At 41.5% G+C, this 24,640-nt stretch overlaps 1 pseudogene; it reads right to left on the bottom strand.

Moving 5' to 3' along the window:
- Positions 1–24,225: 24,225 nt before the first annotated feature.
- LOC126090306 (U2 spliceosomal RNA) lies at positions 24,226–24,406 on the bottom strand (annotated as a pseudogene).
- Between the last annotated feature and the right edge of the window lie 234 nt (positions 24,407–24,640).

Genomic DNA, 24,640 nt, shown 5'->3' with positions numbered 1-24,640 from the left:
GCAAACTTGTTGTGGGTGTTTCTAATGGGAATTTTGAATTTTTCAGTGGCATTAAGCTGTGGGGGTGTGTCTCTTTGTCTATGTGTGTGTGTGTGTGTGTGTGTGTGTGTGTGTGTGTGTGTGTGTGTGTGTGTGTGTGCGAGTGAGTGTGCGTGGGTGTTTTTTGCGTATGATGTGTCCTCGTCCTTTGATGATTTCTTTAGAGCTGCGAGCAGGATACCACTGCATAGCGTTTTGCGTATGGTAATTTTCTTCAACTATACGTTTCTGTGGAGGGCTGTTCCTATTGTTCTGCAGATAATAAATAAAAAAATCATTGAAGACAGACAGATAAGCTTCACTGAGTCATGTATGGGTAGCAAAACAGGAAAAGTTGTATTTGCTCAAGGCAGAATTTCATATACACACCTCTTTAACTTTTAATAATACTTTGCCGCAGCAAAATCCAATTTCAGCTTTGTAATGCCGCAATAAAACGGAATCGTTTGATATACTTTACAACAGTATTGCGTTTGATTTGTTATTTTGGCTAACTAAACTGGAATCCATTGGTTACTGGTGGTTCGCAGCGACAGTTGAATAATCAAATGTATAGAAGGACAACTGTAGATTATTGGAGATCTTCACTTAGACTGTAACATAGACATGAACAGGACATTACAAGACGAGTCATATAGGTACAGCCATGTCACAATATAAACATGTAACAGTTGAAACTACCATTTACACGGCAGAAACCAAAAACAATTTTGTAACCTGGCAACTAGTGGTAGCGAGTCGCGCTCGACACAACAGCAAGTTCTGCCTGCCCGATTTAAGAGTGCTGTGTCCGCCGTATCGGTTCAGCTCGCGTTCCTCGCTTGGGGGCTTTAAGTGTAACTAGTCGCAAAACTGTTAGTAACCGTGGTTCAGGTGCTTCGATGAAGACGCTTCAGTGCTTCCCTTTGTGTTTTATGTGAAACCTGATACCGCTGCCTGCGTTCTACCAAGGTGAGGAACTCGGGTTCAGTGCTTCCAGTTTCCGGCCCACTGGAGGAGACGTTCTCGCCATACTGCATCTTAGGAGAGGTCGGCCTTAGCAAGCTGTAGTCTTGAGGGGCGGATTAGTGGCAGACCGACGGCAGCTGCACGTAAAAAGCTAGCAATTGTCTGTTTATTTCACTGGAACCTGATTGGTAGGTAATCAGAGAGCGCACAGGATAAGGTTAAGGTTGTGGATGTGGCCATAAACAGTTGCTGTGAGTTGCACAATCTAACACACAAATTTATTTTCTTACGTACCACCTATTTCACATTGGCTAAAAAGATAACAACTAAACAATACGGCTGAAGGCCTAGTTAAAGAAAACTTGAGATGCTTTCTGGGCTGAAGGCCCAAAACCACACAGCGAACACAAGAACAGCTGAAGGCCTGGCTTAGAAATCAAAAGATATTAAAAATTGAAGGTAAAAAAATCTTTTTCCAAAAAAAAGTGCAATGGAAACAATTACGGCTGATGGCCTACACTACAGGTCTGAAGGACAACCATAATGAAGGCACATTAATAAACAGTTCTCTTAGCAAGAAAATTTCTTTTTAGCCTTACAACAGAACGGCCGAAATCTGATTAACTTATTGCATGGCTGAAGGCGACAAACAAATTTGAAACAACGGATGAAGGCCTGAACAACAAGTAAGATAAATAATTTAGAATAAACTCCTTGCTTCTTATTTCCTTTAGAGAATACACACGGCTGAAGGCCTTATTAAGGGGTTTACGCAGCCTCGGCTGAAGGCTACATATAACACATGGAACAACTAACAGCTCAGGGCCTGGATTACAAACAATTTCAGATAGAACAATTTCTAAGAAAATTTTTTTAATCTATGCTCAAAATTTTAATTTAACATAGCTGAAGGCCTTTATGTAAAATCTAAAAAAGAAACTGAATTAATACACCGCCAAAGGCCTCGCACAATACTTCAACTAAAATCACAATTTAAAACAAGCAGAACAAGTGGTGCTCAGAAGTGTTCCAAAGGTGGACCTGGGCAGGTAGCTCAAATGTAAGGTGAGGTGAGACAGAGGACCAAGAGCTGAAGTTAGGTAATCGGATGGCAATCCAAACTAGGGACGGCCCAAGGACTGACCAACAATTTAACCAATTCCCTTCCGTCCAACCAACGGCACGACTATGGAGAATATCGGCAGAGGAAGAGAATATGAACAGCATTACGCCTCCAGAAATTGTCGTCTAAAAACAGCCAGGGGAACAATAGCCACTCTAAGCAAATATGAACCAAACAACTTAAAAGGCTGTCGAACTACACACCGTGTTGGACAGCAACAACACGACGAGGAAAAGTCACACTGCCTACAAACTACACTAACGACCAGGGTAGGTAAGTGGAGTGTTAACGGCCACAGGGCAGAAAACACCGCTGGTGCACTTCACTGATAAGTAACAGTCAACTCAATAATTAGTCAAAAACATAGGAAGATGGTTGCAAGATTTCGCCAACTCCAACACGTCATACGATGCTGCTAGCTCGAACGGCCAAGGGGGCAACAACTCGCAAACGGACGAAGAGGTGTCACAATAGTTGAGGTTTCATAACAGATTAACTGATCACTCAACTTCAGCGTCCAGGCTCGGTGTGCAACGAACTTGTCGCTCTCGCAGCTAGCGCCTCACGATCCGACAGAGCGTGCACACCGATAGCGGCCCTGGCCTCGTTTTGGGCCGCGGAGACTAGCTTGCTGCCATGTCCCAACCGACTCAATAGCACACACACACACCACTGCCCGGAAATACTAGCGGTCACACCAAAGATAGTACGACAATACTAGTATCCATAAGCGCTGCTGCTGCCACTCAAGGAGGCAAGCCAGCAACTTGGTTACGCCAGTAATTAAGGAAGAAACAGGACGCCACTCGATGTAAAAATCCCAAAGAACCAACGGCATGAACGCGAACCGTACACGGCTCATTCACTGCACTATGACTGGGGCACCGAAGAACATTTAAAACAAAAAAACAAAAGGATTTCAGCTTTTCTGTCTAAAGCAGCGGAGTGATTTAAGCGTTTCCGCGGATGGTCGTTGCAGAATTGACCTCATCTACTCTTCTTATTTAACTTGTCAAGCTCTACTTGCTCGTTGCAGTTCTGTCGGGCTCTGCTGTCCATTTCAATGGTTATAGCCCCCCTGCCAGAATGTTGAAAAATTTTCTGACTGATTTTGGGGGGATTACCTGTACAGGTTATTGTAACCCACAGTTCCATCATTGGTTACTGCATTAGCTTTAAGAAATGTTATACTTTGCACACTAGGTTATGCGCTCTTGTGACTGTGCTTTTGATCCCGGCATTAATAACGAAATGTGCCTCTTCTATGGTCCATAATATAAAGTTAATCCCTTCTGTGATCACGTTTTTGTAAGTTGGGGGTCTAAAACATTAATTCTTTCTTTTACTTAATATTATATGGCTTTATAAATTTTATTCGAGATTCTGAAGTAGTTTCTTGTTTTTACGGCAAAGATCTACTAAAAAAGGCTCTATGTTTTTACAGTTTAGATAAAAAGATGGTAGAACCTTTCGAAATGTGGTGCTGTAGAAGAATGCTGAAGATTACATGGGTCGATCACATAACTAATGAGAAAGTACTGTACAGAACTGGGCAGACAAGAAATTTGTGTCACGACTTGACCAAAGGAAGGGATCGGTTGGTAGAACACATACTAAGACATCAAGGGATTACCAGTTTTGTACTGTAGGGAAATGTGGGAGGTAAGAAACGTAGAGGGAGACCAAGAGATGAATACAATAAGCAGATTCAAAAGGATGTAGGTTGCAATAGTTAATCGGACATGAAGCGGCTCGCACAAGATAGAGTAACATGGAGAGCTGCATCAAACCATTCTTCGGGTTCAAGACCCAGACAACAACATAAGATCGCTCTCAATTTACGGGCTACAGCATTTCCTCTCGGGTTCGAAACCGTCCCTGAGTAGCGAGGAAACGTTCCCTGGCGTCAATGAACGGTCTTGACGAAACACAGCGGGTGTGTAGAGGAGGTAAAATAATGGAGTATTAATTTTTCTGTTTGTGTCCAGTTACACCTTTAACGGATAAAACACACCCCAAAAAGTAATTTGGCGTATTAAGTGTAGAGGGAATAGCTTCGAAACCATAAAATAGAAAAATGTCCTCTTTGAGTATGTACAAGATACCTGTTTAAAATATCTAAACGTTAATTATTAATATTATAATTATTGCTATTATTATTTGTTTTACTTATTTTGGTTTATGATTTAAGTCCGCAGCTCGTGGTCGTGCGGTAGCGTTCTCGCTTCCCGCACCCGGGTTCGACTCCCGGCGGGGTCAGGGATTTTCTCTGCCTCGTGATGACTGGGTGTTGTGTGATGTCCTTAGGTTAGTTAGGTTTAAGTAGTTCTAAGTTCTAGGGGACTGATGACCATAGCTGTTAAGTCCCATAGTGCTCAGAGCCATTTGAACCATTTTTTTATGATTTAAACAGTGTAAATTAACGTTTTCTTCGTTTTATAGTTTACTGCTTCACATAACACGGATTCTTCGTCGGACTGACTGTACTTAGCAGTATTCACTGAACCTGTGGTGTTGAACAAACTCGTTGCCGAACTAACGTAAGACTTCGTATTGTGTACAAAGTACGTTTGTTTACAAATAGAGAAGATGGCAACTGTTGTCTCAGTTAATATTTGCCGAATTCTACATTATCATTTCAGCATTGTAGAATTCGCCGTTATAGTTTTGGTTTGTGGCAGCATAGATGGACATTCGACTATTACGGAACAAGATAATGGGATATGGTTACGTGGATCGGAGCTCCAGGGTATAGTAATGATTGACGATGATTGTGTATCTGAAAAACAAGAGGAGTCATGCATCCCCGGAAATGTCCTTTCTTCAGAAAGCGAATTAAATTTCGAATATAAGGCATCTGTGGTTGAATTTTGTACAAACTGTAAGAAGGGAAAAAAGTGGTTTCCATCTTTGCGGAATAGATATCGCAAAGTTACGTCAGTGAAACACCTGTATAACTGGGAAACGTATGTTCATGACGGATCAAAACGTATAAGATGAAGGTGATATACTGCTGGACCTTAATAAATATACTAAAGGCTATGGATCATCGATTGCTTATCCATGACAGTGACCTTCAGAATTGGGCCTTGTGGTTGAGCAGGGAAGTATAGTTACATAATTCCAAGGCAAGTTCCAAATGGCTACTGAATTTTAAAAAGGCACACAGAACTGTACCTCTGAAAGTAACAAATTTTATAGCTAGACGCTGCATAGAAGATAAAATTTATCTCAACGAGATCGTTTTAAGATTGTAGTGCAAATTAAGAATCACATCAGCGTGTTGGTGGCTGTAAAAGGGTACAACTCTGATCAGAGCAGATTCAACCTGCAGCTGCACTCTGGGCGTACTTTGTTACAAAAGGGGACAATAAAAGGTGAATCCATGGTACAGTTGTTGTCGTCAGACACAGTTACAAGATTCAGCTACAGTCTCTGCTGCTGGCAAACTGCTAATCCTCCCTTGGAACGAGAATTAGGGAATCTATTTCTGAAGCTCCGCCGGCCGCTGTGTCCGAGCGGTTCTAGGCGCTTCAGCCCGGAACCGTGTTGCCGCTGCGGTCGCAGGTTCGAATCCTGCCTCGGGCATGGATGTGTGTGATATCCTTAGGTTAGTTAGGTTTAAGTATTTCTAAGCCTAGGGGACTGATGACCTCAGATGTTAAGTCCCATTGTGCTTAGAGCAATTTGAAACATTCTGTGAAGCTCCAAATGTTCTTGTGACAGCATTGAAGACTGGAAACTAACGTATTGTCAAAAGGTGTTTGACAGAAGTTTTCTTTCCCAGAGCGGGAGAAAAATCTGTGTTACTAATAGATTGCCGGGGAGGTCATTGTCGAAGAACTGCTTAGAGTGGCGTACCGGAGGACATGGAACCTGTTCATCTGGTGATCCCAAAATCCTTGATGGCACAAGTACAGCCGTGAAACGTATTCAGATTTCAATGTTGGAGTAACTTCATAGGAAGATTTTCAGGTCTCGTTGTGCTGCATGATTATGATGTTAATCTGCACTTGAGAAAAATTTAATGAAGCTGCAGTCACTAGAACATCGTCAGCTCTGCTCGCCGAAGATTTCCAATGCTTTGAAGTATGCCTAGTACAAATCAGGGTACTTAGAGTATAGCCCACCACAATTTGAGACGGCAGTTGAGTTTTGTTTTTTATTGTCTTGTTATCATGTGTATTAAGTGAAGAAATGTTGTTTATTTTGCATGCATCTTGCACAAAGAAGTTTCGTTTTAAGGGTCTCTTCACACATTGTCATTACTGAAACGCCGCGGGGGATTAGCCGAGCGGTCTTAGGCGCTGCAGTCATGGGTTGTGCGGCTGGTCCCGGTGGAGGTTCGAGTCTTCCCTCAGGCATGTGTGTGTGTGTTTGTCCTTAGGATAATTTAGGTTAAGTAGTGTGTAAGCTTAGGGACTGATGACCTTAGCAGTTAAGTCCCATAAGATTTCAAACACATTTTGAACATTACTGAAACGATTTTGTATCATAATAATCATCATTCTTACTCTATCATTTAACCATCATTCTTACTTTGAATTAATAGAAAAAGATATGTGAAAAATAACTTAAAAGAACGTCAGAACGTAAAATAACAATTTACACAATAAAACAAAAATATGTACGACATATAATTGGAATAATAATGAGAGTTTATATATTTTCATTAGGTATATTACAAATATTCCGACACCACATTTTGTTCAAGTTATTTTCCAAAAATAGTATCACAGAAGTCACCTTTATTACACGTGGGCTTATGTGGAATGAAAGCTTCTTCAATTTATGTTATAAATTCATTAATTATGGTGGGGTAATTCATAAATTTTCTGATTTTTTCAAAAAGTTGATTATACAATTTTCAAGAAAGTTACTTACATTTCAACTTTTAAATGAAAAACATTTATTAAATTTCATGATTTCTAGACGTCTCGCGGGAATATCATCTACACCGTGGTTATGGGCGCGTTTAAATAAGCTAACCCCTTTCTTCCGTTCAGTCAAGCGCCCACCTCACTGATTACTGATTCCGTAAAACCGACTGGAGCATTCGTACCACCACACTGCTGTGATTTATGTGAGCGGTGGAGGAACGCGTGACCTCTTGACATCGGTGCTACGTCATTCGAAGCGCTCCAGATCGCTATTTTAAAGCGGTAACAGACAGTTCGTCCGGCGAGGTTATTAAGTACTACGTTAAGTAAATTTACTACATCAGCAACCATTTATTGAACTAAGAATGTTCTCTTTTCATGGTCTTGTTACTTTAATCAACATCTCTTAGACTGAAATATTATGGTTCTATCCCAAATGAGACGGACTCTGGCGTATCGTAAATTCCCACAATTTCAAGAATTTGTGCTCCTATGTATTCCTTTCATAAATGCCTAGGTCTGGCTCAGATTGTCCCAGAGAATGGGAGATCGACAACGGCTAAAACGTGTCTTCAGAGTAGCATTATCTCTCTTGTTCTGAAAATAATTTATCTTCTGGGTAAGTCACACTTATTTGACACGATATGGCCAATTTCGTCCGGTGACACCAACTCTGACACGCACGTGGTAAATAAGCTTAAAAATTAGAGGAGAAGTTACGTAGAATACGTCAAAATTAAAATACAGCAATATAAAGTGTTGCCGTACAATAAAATACACGCCGTGGTTGAATTCCACCACTGCGGAAACCATATTGTCAGTGAATTCACATGAATCCAGTATATAAAAGCTAATCCCCAGATATCTGCGACTTAGTATTCATTTCCCTTTGACATTTCCAGTAACTTCTCTTTTAATTTTTAAGCATAATTGTGTAGCAGATTTTAAATTGGCAGACTTCGTTTCAAATTAATCACTATTTGTCTCAAGCTGACTGAAACGTTGTTCTTTCTTTTTTTGTTCCAGTCTCTGATGTAAGGAATTTGGAGGTATGTGAGGAGTTACTGGTGCCAAGGTGTATAAGCAGATATACCTACTGAGGCAGGGAAGCCACTGTTGAAGCTCATAAGCAAACGAGTATTTTTGCCATGTGCCCCATGTTTTGCTGTATCGGTACGCTCCTTATAGATTACTGTCTACTCCCATCATACTCATACGAGGGCTCGTTGAATCAGAACAGCTGTAGTACTTAAGAAAACATAGCTAACGCAAATCTGTCGACAATTCCTAGAGAGAATAACAAAAAATATGTTCAAATGTGTGTGAAATCTTATGGGACTTAACTGCTAGGGTCATCAGTCCCTAAGCTTACAGACTACATAACCTAAATTATCCTAAGGACAAACACACACCCATGCCCGAGGGAGCACTCGAACCTCCGCCAGGACCAGCCACACAGTCCATGACTGCAGCGCCTTAGACCGCTCGGCTAATCCGGCGAAGGCAGAGACTAATAGCTGTCGCCTTCTTTAGTGCCTTCATCTGATGTGCAAAAATTGTGTTACATCTACGAAGCCGAAAATTGTGTGTTGTTGTGCCGATAGCAACATAAAGGGCTTGAGAAACAATTGTTTTTGTACGTACGCTAAAAATAGAGCGTTGTCATTGGCTACATATACCAAAATTCGTTGCAAAATAAGGTTTATTTTTCCTTCTGCTACTGAAATTTACAATATTTATTTAACAGTATTTTCATTTGTGACGGCATCCTCTTGGACAGTGTTTACATGTAAAAGGAACAGCCAAATGCGTCCCGCTCTAGAGAGACGTGAACATCTGTATACAAGGAGCACCACATTTTATAGAAGCACTGCTCATATACAGACCACTAGTGGTGTGCACTCATTTTTTATACAGCCATCGCACAGATATACAGAGTAAAATGAACTGCGAGCAGTGATAAAGTACCCCCACCTCGAAGAATTTCAGCTACAGCAGATGATAAATCTCTATGCTAATGTTGTGTACTAGTGAGATGCTGCCACTCAACATTACAGCGCGAGGGAATGGATCTGTGGATTTACATGTGGATAACTCAGAGACGAGATCAGGTGCTCTTCTACATCCATCAATGGGGAAAACATACGATGTCTGCAAAAACCAAACTGACATTGGCAGATAATATGTATCAAGTTCACTACCAAAATCTAATAATATCACATTGCACAATCCGTTACATTGTAACAGGAAAGATGGTTCACAAGCAATTCATTATTTATCTTGCTCCAGGAACGACAATGGAGGCGTTAAAATAGGCTCCTGAAAGAACTCATGTTAGTGGTTTAACTATTCCACATAAAGACCTTACAGTTTATCCGACGCCTGTTGTTATTATGAGAAGAACTCTCGTTGTATCAGACTAAATATCACTACAAGATATGGAAGTGTCCATCCTACTTCCATTTGAAAAAAGAAAGTACAACACAGGAAGAGATAGAGTTCAACATTTTAACAGTCAAAAGAGTGATGGCTTCATTGGAATCACTGGGAGAGATATGAAGTGAGTGTGGTGAGTGTTGATATTGCTGTCTACAGTTTTTTTTTTTTTTTTTTTTTTACTTTTAGATCATGCTTATTGTAAACGTAACATATCTGTCGATGAAAATTGCTTTTCAGACCATGAAATATATTAATTTTTAGAATACTTGTTGTTGTGGTCTTCAGCCCGAAGACTGGTTTGCTGCTGCGGTCTGTGCTACTCTATTCTGTGGAGGCCTCATCATCTCTGAATAATTACTGCAACCTACATCGTTCTGAATCTGCTTCCTGCATTCATCTCTTGCTCTCGTTCTACGATTTTTGTCTCTCATGGTTCGCTCCAATGCTATTGGATTATAGGTGATCCTTTGATGTCTCAGAGTGTGTCCTATCAATCAATCCCTACTTTTTGTCAAGTTGTCTCCTCATTTCTCTTCGGTACCTCCTATTTAGTTATGTGATCGATCCATCTAATCTTCAGCATTCTACTGTAGCATCACATTTCGAAAACTTATATTCTGTTTTTGTCTAAAGTGTTTATCATCTATGTTTCACTTCCATACATGCTTAAACTACAGACAAATAGATTAAAACTGTGTGCCCGACCGAGACTCGAACTCGGGACCTTTGCCTTCCGCGGGCAAGTGCTCTACCAACTGACCTACCGAAGCACGACTCAGGCCCGGTACTCACAGCTTTACTTCTGCCAGTACCTCGTCTCCTACCTTCCAAACTTTACAGAAGCTCTCCTGCGAACCTTGCAGAACTAGCACTCCTGAAAGAAAGGATATTGCGGAGACATGGCTTAGCCACAGCCTGGGGGATGTTTCCAGAATGAGATTTTCACTCTGCAGCGGAGTGTGCGCTGATATGAAACTTCCTGACAGATTAAAACTGTGTGCCCGACCGAGACTCGAACTCGGGACCTTTGCCTTTCGCGAGCAAGTGCTCTACCAACTGAGTGCTTCGGTAGCTCAGTTGGTAGAGCACTTGCCCGCGAAAGGCAAAGGTCCCGAGTTCGAGTCTCGGTCGGGCACACGGTTTTAATCTGCCAGGAAGTTTCATATCAGCGCACACTCCGCTGCAGAGTGAAAATCTCATTCTACAGACAAATACTTTCAGAATAGATTTCCTAACACTTATATCTGTATTCGATGTTAACAAATTTCTCTTCTTCAGAAACGCTTTTCTTACCATTGCCAGCCTAAATTTTATAGTCTCTCTACTACAGCCATAATCAGTTATTTTGATGCCTAAATAGCCAAACTCATCTAGTGTTTTGAGTATCTCGTATCCTAGTGTAATTCCCCTAGCGTCACCTGATTTAATTCTACTACATTCCACTATTCTTGTTTTGCTTTTACTGATGTTCATCTCGTATCATCCTTTCAAGACATTGTGCACTTCATTTAACTGCTTTTCCAAGTATTTTACTGATAGATTTACAATGTCATCGGAAAACCTCATTTTTTTTTCTCCTTGAACCTTAATTCGTACTTCAAATTTTACTGTTTCTTCAGTGTATAGATTGAGAAAGGGATAGGCTACAACCCCGTCTCACTCCGTTCTCAACCACTGCTCCCCTTGCTTGCCTCTCGACTCTTATAGCGCCGTCTGGTTTCTGTAGGAGTTGTAAATAGCCTTTAGGTCCCTGTATTTTACCCCTGCTACCTCAGAATTTTAAAGACTGTATTCCATTCAGTACTGTCTAAAGCTACCTGTAAGTCTACAAATACTATAGATATTGGTTTGTCTTTCCTTAATATATCTTCTAAGATGAGTCGTAGGATCAGCGTTGCTTCGCGTGTACCTATATTTCTCCGAAATCCAAATTGATCTTTCCCAAGGTTGGCTTCTACCAGTTTCTTCCATTCTTCTGTAAGGAATTCGTGTTAGTATTTTGCAACAATTGCTTATTAAATTGAAAGTCCGGAAACTTCCACACCTGCCAGCAACTGTATTCTTTGGAACTGGAATTATTACATTCTCCTTGAAGTCTGATGGTATCTCGCCGGTGGCATACATCTTGCACACCAAATGGAAGACTTCTGTTCATATGGTTCATATGGCTCTCAGCACTATGGGACTTAACTTCTGAGGTCATCAGTCCCCTAGAACTTAGATCTACGTAAACCTAACTAACCTAAGGATATCACACACATCCATGCCCGAGGCAGGATTCGAACCTGCGACCGTAGCGGTCGCGCCGTTCCAGACTGTAGTGCCTAGAACCGCTCGGCCACACTGGCCGGCGAAGACTTCTGTCATGGCTGGATCTCCCGAAGTTGTTAGTACTTTTGACGCAATATCATCAACTCCCGGGGCCTTGTTTCGACTTAGATCTTTCAAATTCTTCTATTAGTATTATATCTCCTATCATATCTCCTATCCCATCTTCCTCTACGTCTATTTCCCTTTCTATAATATTGCCTTCAAATTTTTCTTCCTTGTATGGACACTATACACTCCTTCTAGCTTTCAGCTTTCCCTTCTTTGCTTTTGGACTGGTTTTCCATACGAGCTCTTGATATTCATGCAGCTGATTCTCTTTTCCCCATAGGCATCGTTAATTTATCGGTAAGTGGTATCTGTCTTTTCCCTGGTGAAGTATGTTTCTAAATCGCTGCTTTTATGAGCTAGCCATTTCCGATTAGCAGTTTTGCACTTCCTGTCAATCTGATTTTTTATACGGTTGTATTCCCTTTCGACTGTTTCATTTTTTGAATTTTTATATTTTCTGATTTCATCAATAAAATTCAATATCTCTTGCGTTATCCAAGGATTTCTATTAGGCTTTGTCTTTTTACCTGTTTGATCCCTTGATGCCTTGACTATTTCATCTCTTAAAGATGCTCATTCCTCTTCTACTATATTGCTTTCCCCTGCTCTGGTCAACCACTGCCTAGTGCTCTCTCCGAAACTCTCGGCAACCTCTGGTTCTTTCAGCTTATCCAGACCCCATGTTCTTAATTTCCTAACTTCTTCCATTGTCTTCGGTTTCGATCTGCAATTTATTACCAATAATTGTGGTCAGAGTCCACATTTGCCCTTGAAAAGTCTTACAGTTTAAAATCTGGTTCCTAAATCTTGTCTTACCATTATATAATCAACTGGAAACCTTCCGGTGTCTCCAGGTCTCTCCCACGAATACAACCTTCTTTTATGATTCTTAAACAAATGGTAGCAATGATTAAATTATGCTCTGTGCAGAATTCTACCAGGCGGCCTCCCCTTTTATTTCTTTACCGCAGTCCATATTCAGCTACTATTTTTCCTTCTCTTCCTTTTCGTGTCATCGAATTCCAGTCTCCCACCTCTGCTAAATTTTCGTCTCTCTTAACTATCTGAATAATTTCTTTTATCTCGTCACACATTTCTTCAATCTCTTCATTTGCGGAGCTAGTTGGCGTTTAATCTTGTACTTAACAAAGAAATTACCTATTCGTAACACGGACTACATTCTTTTTTATTTTATTTAGTGAGTTTTCCTTCTCCCACCACTGCAACTTCTCCCTAAGTTCGCCGCCGTTATCTCCTCCTGCGGCATTACTCGAAACTAAAGGAATATTCTTTTGAAGTATTTCTCAATGGCCAGTTACTAATAAAACCTCATTGTGCTAAGGATTTCTTTAGCGACTAACATTTAAAAAACGAAATTTTTCTTGTGGAACAGAAATATCTCGGGAAAAATGTTTGGAGAATTGCGATCAGGTTGTAGTGCAATAATGAAAGAAACGCAAATACGAAATTCGTTAATAGTGGTAAAAGTTGTATGATGTTTGTTTCTTAAACGGTACACATCAAATTCCACATTATAGTGCCCCAGTGAAAGATGCCCACTTCACCTCATAATACTGACCGAAAACATTATGTGATCTGATTGCCTTTCTGCGATAATTTGATACAGGCCTCAAACTAAGCGCAACGGATATATTCTAACATTTGAAACAATATACAACTGCTTAGTGAGCAAATGTCTCAGTGCTTAATCTAGCATTTGAATCTATGAACATTTCATAGCTCACGCATTATAGGGAGAACATGTACTGTTATTAGGGTGTCAACTGTAATAGAGAATATTGTGTTACAAAGAACTGTTAATACAGTGTTTTCATAGAAAATTGCATGAACACATGGCGTAACAACTGCTGGTCCTAAGCCTTCGCCTCAAATTTGCCTTCTGTGATCTGAAAACTATCACACTGATCTGCCAGAACATTATGACCACCGACCTACTATCGATATAAACCGCTACAGGCGACAGCAGCGTCGCCTGTCGAAGAATGATTGTTGGTCGGACACACGTGCGATGCACGTAGTATCAGTGAGCGTACTACCCATTTGTTCAGATAGTTAAGAGACGAAAATATAGCAGAGATGGGGGACTGAAATTCGATGATAGGAAATGAAAGAGAAGCAAGAATAGCAGGTGAATATGGACTGGGGTAAAGAATGAAAGAGGAAGCCATTAACACTTTGTTTTGAGAATGGGGAAGGCGCACAATCCATCTGAGTTTGACCAAGGCCAGATTGTGTTGGACCTGTGGTGTCACCGCCAGACACCACACTTGCTAGGTGGTAGCTTTAAATCGGCCGCGGTCCATTAGTACATGTCGGACCCGCGTGTCGCCACTGTCAGTGATCGCAGACCGAGCGCCACCACACGGCGGGTCTAGAGAGACGTACTAGCACTCGCCCCAGTTGTACGACGACTTTGCTAGCGACTACACTGACGAAGCCTTCCTCTCATTTGCCGAGAGATAGTTAGAATAGCCTTCAGCTAAGTCCATGGCTACGACCTAGCAAGGCGCCATTAACCATTTCTAGAGAGAGTCTCACTTGTATCATCAAGAATGCTGTATACAAATGATGGATTAAAGTTAAGTATTCCAGCAGCTACGTACTTTTCTTTATAGCATTCATTACGTATCCTGTTTCAGACTTAACGCAAGCCGGCGTGAGTTGACGCGTGCCTTTTCGGCTTCCTCGCCTTGTGTCTAGACTCTCTTGTCTAGACACAACAGGACCAGAGGTTCGGCACAAGCATTTCGGAAACTACACGGCTTTTCGGGTGTTCGAGGAATGCTGCGGCGAGTGTCTTCAACACGCGGTGAAACCAAGATGAAACCACGTCCAGACGTCGTGGAGTTGGGCGGCCGCCCCTCATTACAGATGTCGGATGTCGTTGGATGGGCAGACTCGGAAAACGTGACAGGTGGTGAACTGTGGCGGGATTAACGCCATACTTTAATGCTGGCCGGAGTACAAGTGTGTCTGAACACACAGTGCACCGAAGACTCCTAGCAATGGGCCCCCGCAGCCGACGATCCACGCATGTTCCAATGTTAACATCCCGACATCGGGTACTACGACTCAGATGGGTGCATCACCATCGGCACTGGACGTTGGTGGAGTGGCAGAGCACTGCATGTTCAGATGAATCCCGGTACCTTGTCCATCATACCAGTGGAAGGGCGCAGATCTCTCACCTTGCAGGGGAAGAATCCTTGACACCTGCACTGCTGTATGGAGACAAGCTAGGGGCGGCTCCTCTGTGCTCTGCAGAAGACTTACTTGGGCATCCATCGGTGCAGTGGAGATCGTGCAAGGCTCCATGACGGTCAAGGAGTATCGTACACTGGTTGCAGACCACGTACATCCCTTCATGATTATCGTGTTTCCCAAGGGCAGTGGCATTTTTCATCAAGATAATGCGTCATGTCACAAGGCCAGGGTTGTGATGAAGTGCTTCGAGGAACACAGTGGCAAGTTCCAGTTGATGTGCTGTTTTCGCAACTGATCTGAACCCGATCTAATACATCTGGTTGTGATTGAACGTGGTATCTACATCTACATCTACATTTATACTCCGCAAGCCACCCAACGGTGTGTGGCGGAGGGCACTTTACGTGCCACTGTCATTACCTCCCTTTCCTGTCCAGTCGCGTATGGTTCGCGGGAAAAACGACTGTCTGAAAGCCTCTGTGCGCGCTCTAATCTCTCTAATTTTACATTGGTGATCTCCTCGGGAGGTATAAGTAGGGGAAAGCAATATATTCGATACCTGATCCAGAAACGCACCCTCTCGAAACCTGGCGAGCAAGCTACACCGCGATGAAGAGCGCCTCTCTTGCAGAGTCTACCACTTGAGTTTGTTAAACATCTCCGTAACGCTATCACGGTTACCAAATAACCCTGTGACGAAACGCGCCGCTCTTCTTTGGATCTTCTCTATCTCCTCCGTCAACCCGATCTGGTACGGATCCCACACTGATGAGCAATAATCAAGTATAGGTCGAACGAGTGTTTTGTAAGCCACCTCAAAACGAGTGTTTTGTAAGCCACCTCCTTTGTTGATGGACTACATTTTCAATGAATCTCAAACTGGTACCCGCCTTACCAGCAATTAATTTTATATGATCATTCCACTTCAAATCGTTCCGCACGCATACTCCCTACCAGTGTTTGTTCCGCTATCATATAGTCATACAATAAAGGATCCTTCTTTCTATGTATTCGCAATACATTACATTTGTCTATGTTAAGGGTCAGTTGCCACTCCCTGCACCAAGTGCCTATCCGCTGCAGATCTTCCTGCATTTCGCTACAATTTTCTAATGCTGCAACTTCTCTGTATATTACAGCATCATCCGCGAAAAGCCGCATGCAACTTCCGACACTATCTACTAGGTCATTTATATATATTGTGAAAAACAATGGTCCCATAACACTCCCCTGTGGCACGCTAGAGGTTATTTTAACGTCTGTAGACGTCTCTCCATTGATAACAACATGCTGTGTTCTGTTTGCTAAAAACTCTTGAATCCAGCCACACAGCTGGTCTGATATTCCGTAGGCTCTTACTTTGTTTATCAGGCGACAGTGCGGAACTGTATCGAACGCCTTTCGGAAGTCAAGAAAAATAGCATCTACCTGGGAGCCTGGGTCTTATGAACAAATAAAGCGAGTTGGGTCTCACACGATCGCTGTTTCCGGAATCCATGTTGATTCCTACATAGTAGATTCTGGGTTTCCAAAAACGACATGATACTCGAGCAAAAAACATGTTCTAAAATTCTACAACAGATCGACGTCATAGATATAGGTCTATAGTTTTGCGCATCTGCTCGACGACCCTTCTTGAAGACTGGGACTACCTGTGCTCTTTTCCAATCATTTGGAACCTTCCGTTCCTCTAGAGACTTGCGGTACACGGCTCTTAGAAGGGGGGCAAGTTCTTTCGCGTACTCTGTGTAGAATCGAATTGGTATCCCGTCAGAGATCAGAGATCATCGGCCACCTCCCCGGAATTTACGGGAATTAGGTGTGTTGTGTGTGCAGATGCGGTGCCAACTTCCCCGAGTGACTTATCAACCCCTCATTGCTTCAATGTCACGACGCATCACTGCTGTTTCCCGTGCCAAAGGTAGACATATCGGCTATTAGGTAGGTGGTCATAATGTTCTGGCTGATCAGGGTATCTGAATAATGTGTAGCTGTTCGTACAATTTGAGAAATGGCATTCATCGGAAAAGCTATCGTGCTTAAGGTACAAGGCTATGTTCCTTTATCATTGCTACACGAGTCATCAATGCTGACAGATTTTCATTAAATTTGGTTGGAGAATGAAGTGTAAATAAAGGCTAAAGATTTGATCTTAATCTCTGGTTCAGCAAGTCCAAAGAATACAGCTGGTTTACGTGCAACATCAGAAACATAAGAAATACTTGTGGGATATCCCACTACTATCAGACAAAGACTTCCCTTACAAATTATTCTTTAAACCAACAAAAAGCAGAAAAATTAAGGATAAATGAGGACTTCTCCACTCATTTCAGCCATAACTCAAATAACATATAGAAAACACGAAACTGACCCACATGAATCGAAAACTGCAAGTCCCAAATTATGAGTCATCATGGCTCGATCCGAACAAGGGCAGTACATTTCACATATGGCTCGCCAAGCTTGCAAAACTGCTGCACTATTACATAGTTTACTCCATTCGTATGTAGTGAAATCGTGATTCACAATTCTCTCAGTGTTAGCGCTGATACATTGTTAATTGCAGTTCTATATCACTCTTTTTCCTTGTAAATATACATCATGAGAGCGCCATTTTCTTATCATACCACAGAACAGAACCACCAAGAATGAACAAGAAAATTACTGTGTATTTCTAACTTGCAGGTCACGCTGTGTCTACACCTTCCCTGCAGTTTCATTGGCTCAGCCCCACTTGAATCAAAGACCTTAGTTAAGGTAAACCAATGTATTAGAGCAGAGGTCACTTCACAGATATTCGATTAATGGGCACAGGTATTAAGCTAGAAGATTGCTCACAAATACAGAGGCATGAAACTTAGTACAAGGAAGTTGACAACAATAAGAGTCAACTTTCAGTGTAACAGAATGAGTAACAAATATGACAAAGCTTAGCACAACAATCCCTCTGGTTTATAGCCAAAATAAAAGAAAAAGCAAATACTTATTGCTTTCCTTTGTTAATTATAGTATAATTCCCCATGCCCCCCAGTAATGCCCACTGCAGATCCTTTCCAATTTGGGGCTAACAAGCACCACTGATGACCCACCCTTACACATCGCTTCTGTTAGTGCCTCTTTCCCAATTCCCCAAACTTGACAGAAGCCTTCCTGCATATCTTGCTGGACTTAGCACTCGTGGTTGAAAGGAAAGTAGGAGAGAGGTGCAGACAATAATGAAGATGTGAAGGCGGATCAAGAGTCGTGGCTGTGTAGTCTCAGTCGGTAACGCGACGTACAGGGATCCAATTCCGAATCTGCTTCACAGTGAAAGACTCGTTCTGAAAGTAAGAAATAAATTGAAACTGTCGATGACTTGCTTGAATGCTATACTAAGTCGAAATGTGAGCCTTCTAAGTAAACAACGAAGCGATCTGCTTCGTTTCGGCAGTTTTCTGCACACTAGTAAGGAAGTGCACTAAGTCGCTCGCTAGTTTTGCCTCTGCTTCGATGGTAATGGATACTGCTAATGACGTCCTAGTTACAGTACAGATTGCTGACGTGGTTTTGTTGTTGTGGTTTTCAGTCTGCACTCTGATCTGATGCAACTCTCTACGCTAATCTATCCCATGCAGTCTCTTCACCTGTGTTCTACTAGTGCAATCTACATTCGTCGAACCGTCTTACCGTAGTCGCGTCTCGAGGGAAGGAAATTGGAGGCATAAAACACTTACGTGAATGTTGTCTGTACTCTTGACTCTTTTTCCAAGCTGTACTGTCAGTGGTTCCAAAGAAAACGGTACCACAGTGAAATAACTTTTATAAATATTGTTGTCAGTACCAAAATATAATAAATATCTCAATGATTTTTTGGGAAATGCTTTTACGAATGATCCTAATTATGTGCAAGAATTTTGAGCTGTTTCTTATTTAAAGATCAGTTGCACTATGAGGGTGAAGATAATGCTAAAAATGCATCCCATTCAGGGGTGTGTCCCCTTAATATGATAGCTGTTACTGCACTGTGAAAATGACACCTCCTGGTCTGTGTTGATCCATCATGAACCATAGTATCAAAGCATGGAACTGACATACAATATCACCATTCTGTCAACACATGCAGTCCTCCATGGGGTTAAAAACCATAACCCCATCCCCCAGCAGAATACTATTGTTCTTTGCGAAATCTAAACCTCACTAAGCTATTAGCGACTAGATTCTGTATTGGGGTGTATTGCACAGAGAAGAAATCTGAGTGCTATGTACAGCCATGAAACATATTACTTTAGTATAAAGCATTACACATGAGATGTGATGGGAACAGGAGGCTGAAGGTGCTTGGTTTCTGAATGTATGCACTATAAGCTGGATGGAAGGGTTATATCATGTATCAGTACTTTAACAGGAAGAAGTCTAAGCACTATAGACACATTGTACCATATTCCATAGTCAGGAGGATGGTGTACATTAGGAGAAATTGGTGTAGATTCAATGGGCATATGAAATATCCATCTAAAGTGGAACTGGTTGACATTGAAATAGATTATCAGCATGTACTATTGCCATGGCCTTCTCTAGATGACTACTAGCTTATGAATTCGGATAATCAGAATGGATATGTGCGACTACATAACGTTTGGGAGAGATGTTTATACCTTCCATCGCTAAAAAGAACTTGGTTTTTAAGCTCTGATTTATAACTGTGGAGATGGGGTGATTGAGTTTGATCCTGTCTAAATGCTAGCAATACGGTAGTACAATTCAAAAATCAGTACTTTAATAGCCCTGACCGTCGTTTGGGACCTATGCTACACACCTCTCATTCCATTGAACCACCGGACTACAGTTTTCTCTTCTTCCTAAGCAAGCTACATTTCGAAATTAGGAGGGTTTCTATGCAGATGTATATGGCATGGAAGACTATATAGTTTTAATGGAACATTTGTTAATGATGGGAGGGATTACCACACACAGCATGGCTGTACTTAAGTAGTGTTGAATTATGTTTGGAGACAAGCGATAGTATTTCGTAGATAGTTGTTTTTGCACACTTTTAATTCTACACATATCGCCTGCCTCCTAAACCTGCAGGGTAGGTTTACCAACTTGCATTCAACTTTTGTTGATCTTAGAATGGTTAAGTGACTGAAATCACACGCAGCACATCTCCATATTCCATCTCAATGCTTCCGCTATCTGAAGGAAGACAGTGCCAAAGATCTGTTCTCGCAACACTTCAGTACATAGTGCTTCCTGGAGACCACATATGTGTATATGACCCTGCGATGAGACTCGAGCTATTAATTTTAACATAGCGACACGAAGCAGAATGAGTAACGATGCACTAACACTGCTGTTGGAGACGGCAATGCTGTGACAGAATTTGTCATACTTAACTATCATCTGCCCCTCGGCGTATAAATCAGTTTGCCAAACAGCTCCTAGCACTTAAGTCTTAACTTTCACTATAACTTTCAGAACATTGGCTGCTGGTAGCCTGACATTAACCCGTTTGTGGTTAAATGATATGTGCTGGTGAACAGTAACATCGATTTGACAGCTCAACAGTACATAGTCACTGTCCACCAATCGTGTGTGCCCACATTATTTCGTGTTACATGGCTGATTTGCGAAGCAAAATCATCATAGGGATACTACTAGGATCGTATAAGTTGGCATACTCCATTTGAATATATAACAAAAAGAATCACTGGGAAAGACGGCCTATTTCTTCCAGAAGCATAAGGGTGGATTACGGTATTATGGAATCATTTTTTTACTAGATCAGTGCGTGAGACTGGGATGGAAGGGTATGCGATAATACTGGAGCACCTATCCTTCACCATGCACTTACAGCAGCTTGTGGGTTATTTGTTTTATACATAGCATGTTCGCAGGAGGTAAGACTTTATGGTGGGGCTGGTAGTTGACATGAATATAACTAAATCTGTTGCATATTATTAGGACTAGAAATCTCGTAAACTGTCATAGGAAGCGTTAACTCAGTAAAATACATAGCAGTATGCATCTGGAGCGAGATGAAGAAGAATAAAAATGTCGGCAGCAGATTCATTTGGCGAAATCTTAAGGGAAGCAACCCAAACACTGATGTGCGACAGATCGGTGAGCTAAAGAAGAAGAATATGCCAGGTTGAAATTCAGTTCCATGAATTTTTGACAAAGTGTAATCCACCCCCTACGAAGTGACAGTGTAGGAGACGGGTGGCTGCAGTTTCCGTTGGCATGTCACCTGGAGACTGTAGCAGTACAATTTGGATTGAGGTGTAAGTGGCTCTACGATGATTGCTGTTGCTGGAGGAAACATCGACATTGCTTTGGTGTGGCTTGTACTTGTTGATTAATTGGCACTCAATGCCAGCCCCTCCCACCCGAGGTTCGAGACCTTCATCGGGCATGGGTGTGTGTGTTGTTCTTAGAATAATTTAGTTTAAGTTACTTTAACTAGTGTGTAAGTCTAGGGACTGATGATCTAAGCAGTTTGGGACCTCCGGAATTCACACACATCTGAACATTTGCACTCAATGCACGATAGCTAGGTATACGTGCAGGTACTTGGTTTCTTTGTAAGTAAATAACTACATACGCATACTACCATGGATATACTTTGTTCTAGATGGAGTATGATATAATGGTCGGACCTCTCCCGAAGAACACTGCTGTGATCAAATCCTGAATTTTCCTCTACGCCTGTAGTAACTGTAGACCTGTCTGTGGAGGTGTGAGACAGTTGCACCAATATAAATATTTCTCTGGATGGCCTGTATGTTGGAAGCTCTGTGACACTGTTTGAATTGTGTTATGGAAGTATACGCCAACTGAAAAACTGGTGATGTATTTCTCATGAAACACTGTGCTGTCAACGAAGACTCTAATAACATTATGCCATCACTTACCTGGTGTAGTTATCACTGAAATACGGTAAAGGAGATCAGGACACGCACAGGGGCATGTTTATAGACAATCATTCGATATAGATAAACTGCATATCACCTGATTTTCTTTGTGCAGTCCTTGTATAGTAAAGGTGCACCAGTAGGGTTTCCTTGTTCATTAGAGAACAAATATTTGGCATAGCAATCATGGAGAAGATTAAGATATATCCACAGGCACACAGACTTTCACTTTCACTCGAGCGTTAAGCAGATGACTAGAAAAGGAACGAAGAAATCGATAATATTGCTACGACACACTACACATGGTACAGTAGTTTGCAGTATATAAGATTTAGGCTCCTGTCTATGGCAGGGTTGCTATACCGGTAAGCTATGGCGATTTTCAGAGGACTGAGGACTGGTGGGCGCTGGATCTGCATGTAGATAAATGTATCTACTGAATTTAAAACAGTGAAAGAGACCTGCTACCGTTCTGTCGCGTCATTGGCTACAAATCACTAGAAACAGTACCAGTAGTAAAAAATATCTGGAAGCAAAGCATCTGCACAGTGGTGAATTTCTCGCTGAATGTTAGTATACTATTTGTCCTCGTTCTGATAGCTCTTTTCATAGCCAGTGATAGGTGAAGGGCTAGACAGTTCATTAACTAATGGAACAGTACTGTCACAACGTGATGGGATTTGGAGAGAATTATCAGGGGTCTGTAACATAGCTCTAACTGGGTACATATCGCTATATATCAAAGAATGGAAAATTCGTGCTAATATGGGTAGTAAGCGATACACTGACAAAAGGGAGGCTTCACCATTTTTTTATAATTACTGAGAGCAAATATATTACTCCCTCCCACATACGCTTCGTGACGTGACTGAAGCGAGAAAATCAGAGGCTAACACGAAGGTTTTTTTACTGAGAAACAATCAGAAGTTCTGTCTTTTGTTTTCTCAATAAATGAGAGACAACATTCTTTCGTGAGATTCGTCTGTTTGTAAATAAATGGACTAAAATCTTAATAGGTAGGCTACATTTACATCTACATCTATATGCATACTTCGCAAGCTATCATATGGTGTGTGGCGGAGCGTACCCTGTATCTCTACTAGTCATTTCTTTTCCAACTCCACTCGCTAACAGAGTGAGAGAAAAACTGACTGTCCATATGCCTCCATATGAGCGCTAATTTCTCTTATCTTACCTTCGTGGTCCCTATGAAATGTATGCTGCAGCAGTAGAATCCTTCTGCAGTCAGCCTCAAATGGTGGTTCTCTAAATTTTCTCAATGGTGTGGAAGTAGGCTGTTTAGGTTTTTTTATTGGTAACGCCATGTAGCGCTCTATATGAAAATCACTGGCTGTGCTGTGTGCAGTCTGTGGCTGATAGGCATTGTTGAAATAGTCGCTATTGTAGTGTTGGGCAGTTGGATGTTAACAGCGCATAGCGGTGGGCAGTTGGAGGTGAGCCGCCAGCAGTGGTGGATGTGGGGAGAGAGATGGCGGAGTTTTGAGAGCGGATGATCTGGGCGTGTGTCCATCAGAGACAGTAAATTTGTACGACTGGATCTCATGAATTGATATATATATATTATGACTTTTGAACACTATTAAGGTAAATACATTGTTTGTTCTTTATCAGTAGTTAGTGACTTCAGTAGTTAGAATCTTTTATTTAGCTGGCAGTATTGGCGCTCGCTGTATTGCAGTAGTTCGAGTAATGAAGATTTTTGTGAGGTAAGTGATTCATGAAACGTATAGGTTATTGTTAGTCAGGGCCATTCTTTTGTAGGGATTATTAAAAGTCAGATTGCGTTGCGCTAAAAATATTGTGTGTCAGTTTAGTGATGATCAGAATAAGTAAAGAGAGAAATGTCTGAATACGTTCAGTTTTGCTTAGCTGTTTGAAAATCAAATAACGTAAGGGGTTTACCAGCACAATAACTCACTAATTTTTCTAAGGGGACGTTTCAGGTGTTCCAGGGATTCCTATTTGAGTTACATGCCGAGTGTAATTCGACTGCAGGAAAATAATACTCACCCTCCAAAGGGACTCTCATGATGAGTTTAATTAATTAGTCAGTTTATTATCAATGACATGGTGCAGGACGGATGGAAGGGAGGGCGAGAGTACCACAGATATGATTCGTTTAACGAAGTTTCAGGTTCCCTCCGACACAGGAAGTGATGGCCATCTTCATAAAATCAATTACATTGCCGTATTTATAAAGCAATATGTAGTGTTAACGTGATATTTACAATTACTCTGCACTCTGCCTCGAGAGATTTTGTAGGTGACAAGGCATTTGGTTCCTTTAAGAGAGTTCGAAAGGGAGGAGTCACCTTATGACAGAGGTAGAGCATGCTTTTAGCACTCCGTCATGAGCCAAAAATTATTTAATAACCTAGTCCTGGGATGCAGAACGTAACAGATATTAATCTGATAAGAAGAGATTTTTTTATCACATGTGAAAATACTGAAGAGGAAATACAGCGTATGCGATTCTGCTGTACAGTATTTTCAGACGAAGAAACAACAAGTAACGATAATTTAGCGATGTGAAAACCAGAGTACTCTCCCATTTCATCTTCCTTCGAAAATAACACGTGTAACTGCGAGGAAACTACTTTTCGAGTGAGAAATACGAGGTGTATGGACAACAACATCCACATTTTGGATTCGGTAAGGACGATTTTTTAAACTGGACAGTCTATGTTAACGTT

The sequence above is a fragment of the Schistocerca cancellata genome, chromosome 6 (assembly GCF_023864275.1).
Source record: "Schistocerca cancellata isolate TAMUIC-IGC-003103 chromosome 6, iqSchCanc2.1, whole genome shotgun sequence".
NCBI classification, from domain to species: Eukaryota; Metazoa; Arthropoda; class Insecta; order Orthoptera; family Acrididae; genus Schistocerca; species Schistocerca cancellata.
The sequence above is the reverse complement of the archived record's forward strand: the minus strand, read 5'-3'. Positions and strand labels throughout refer to the sequence as shown.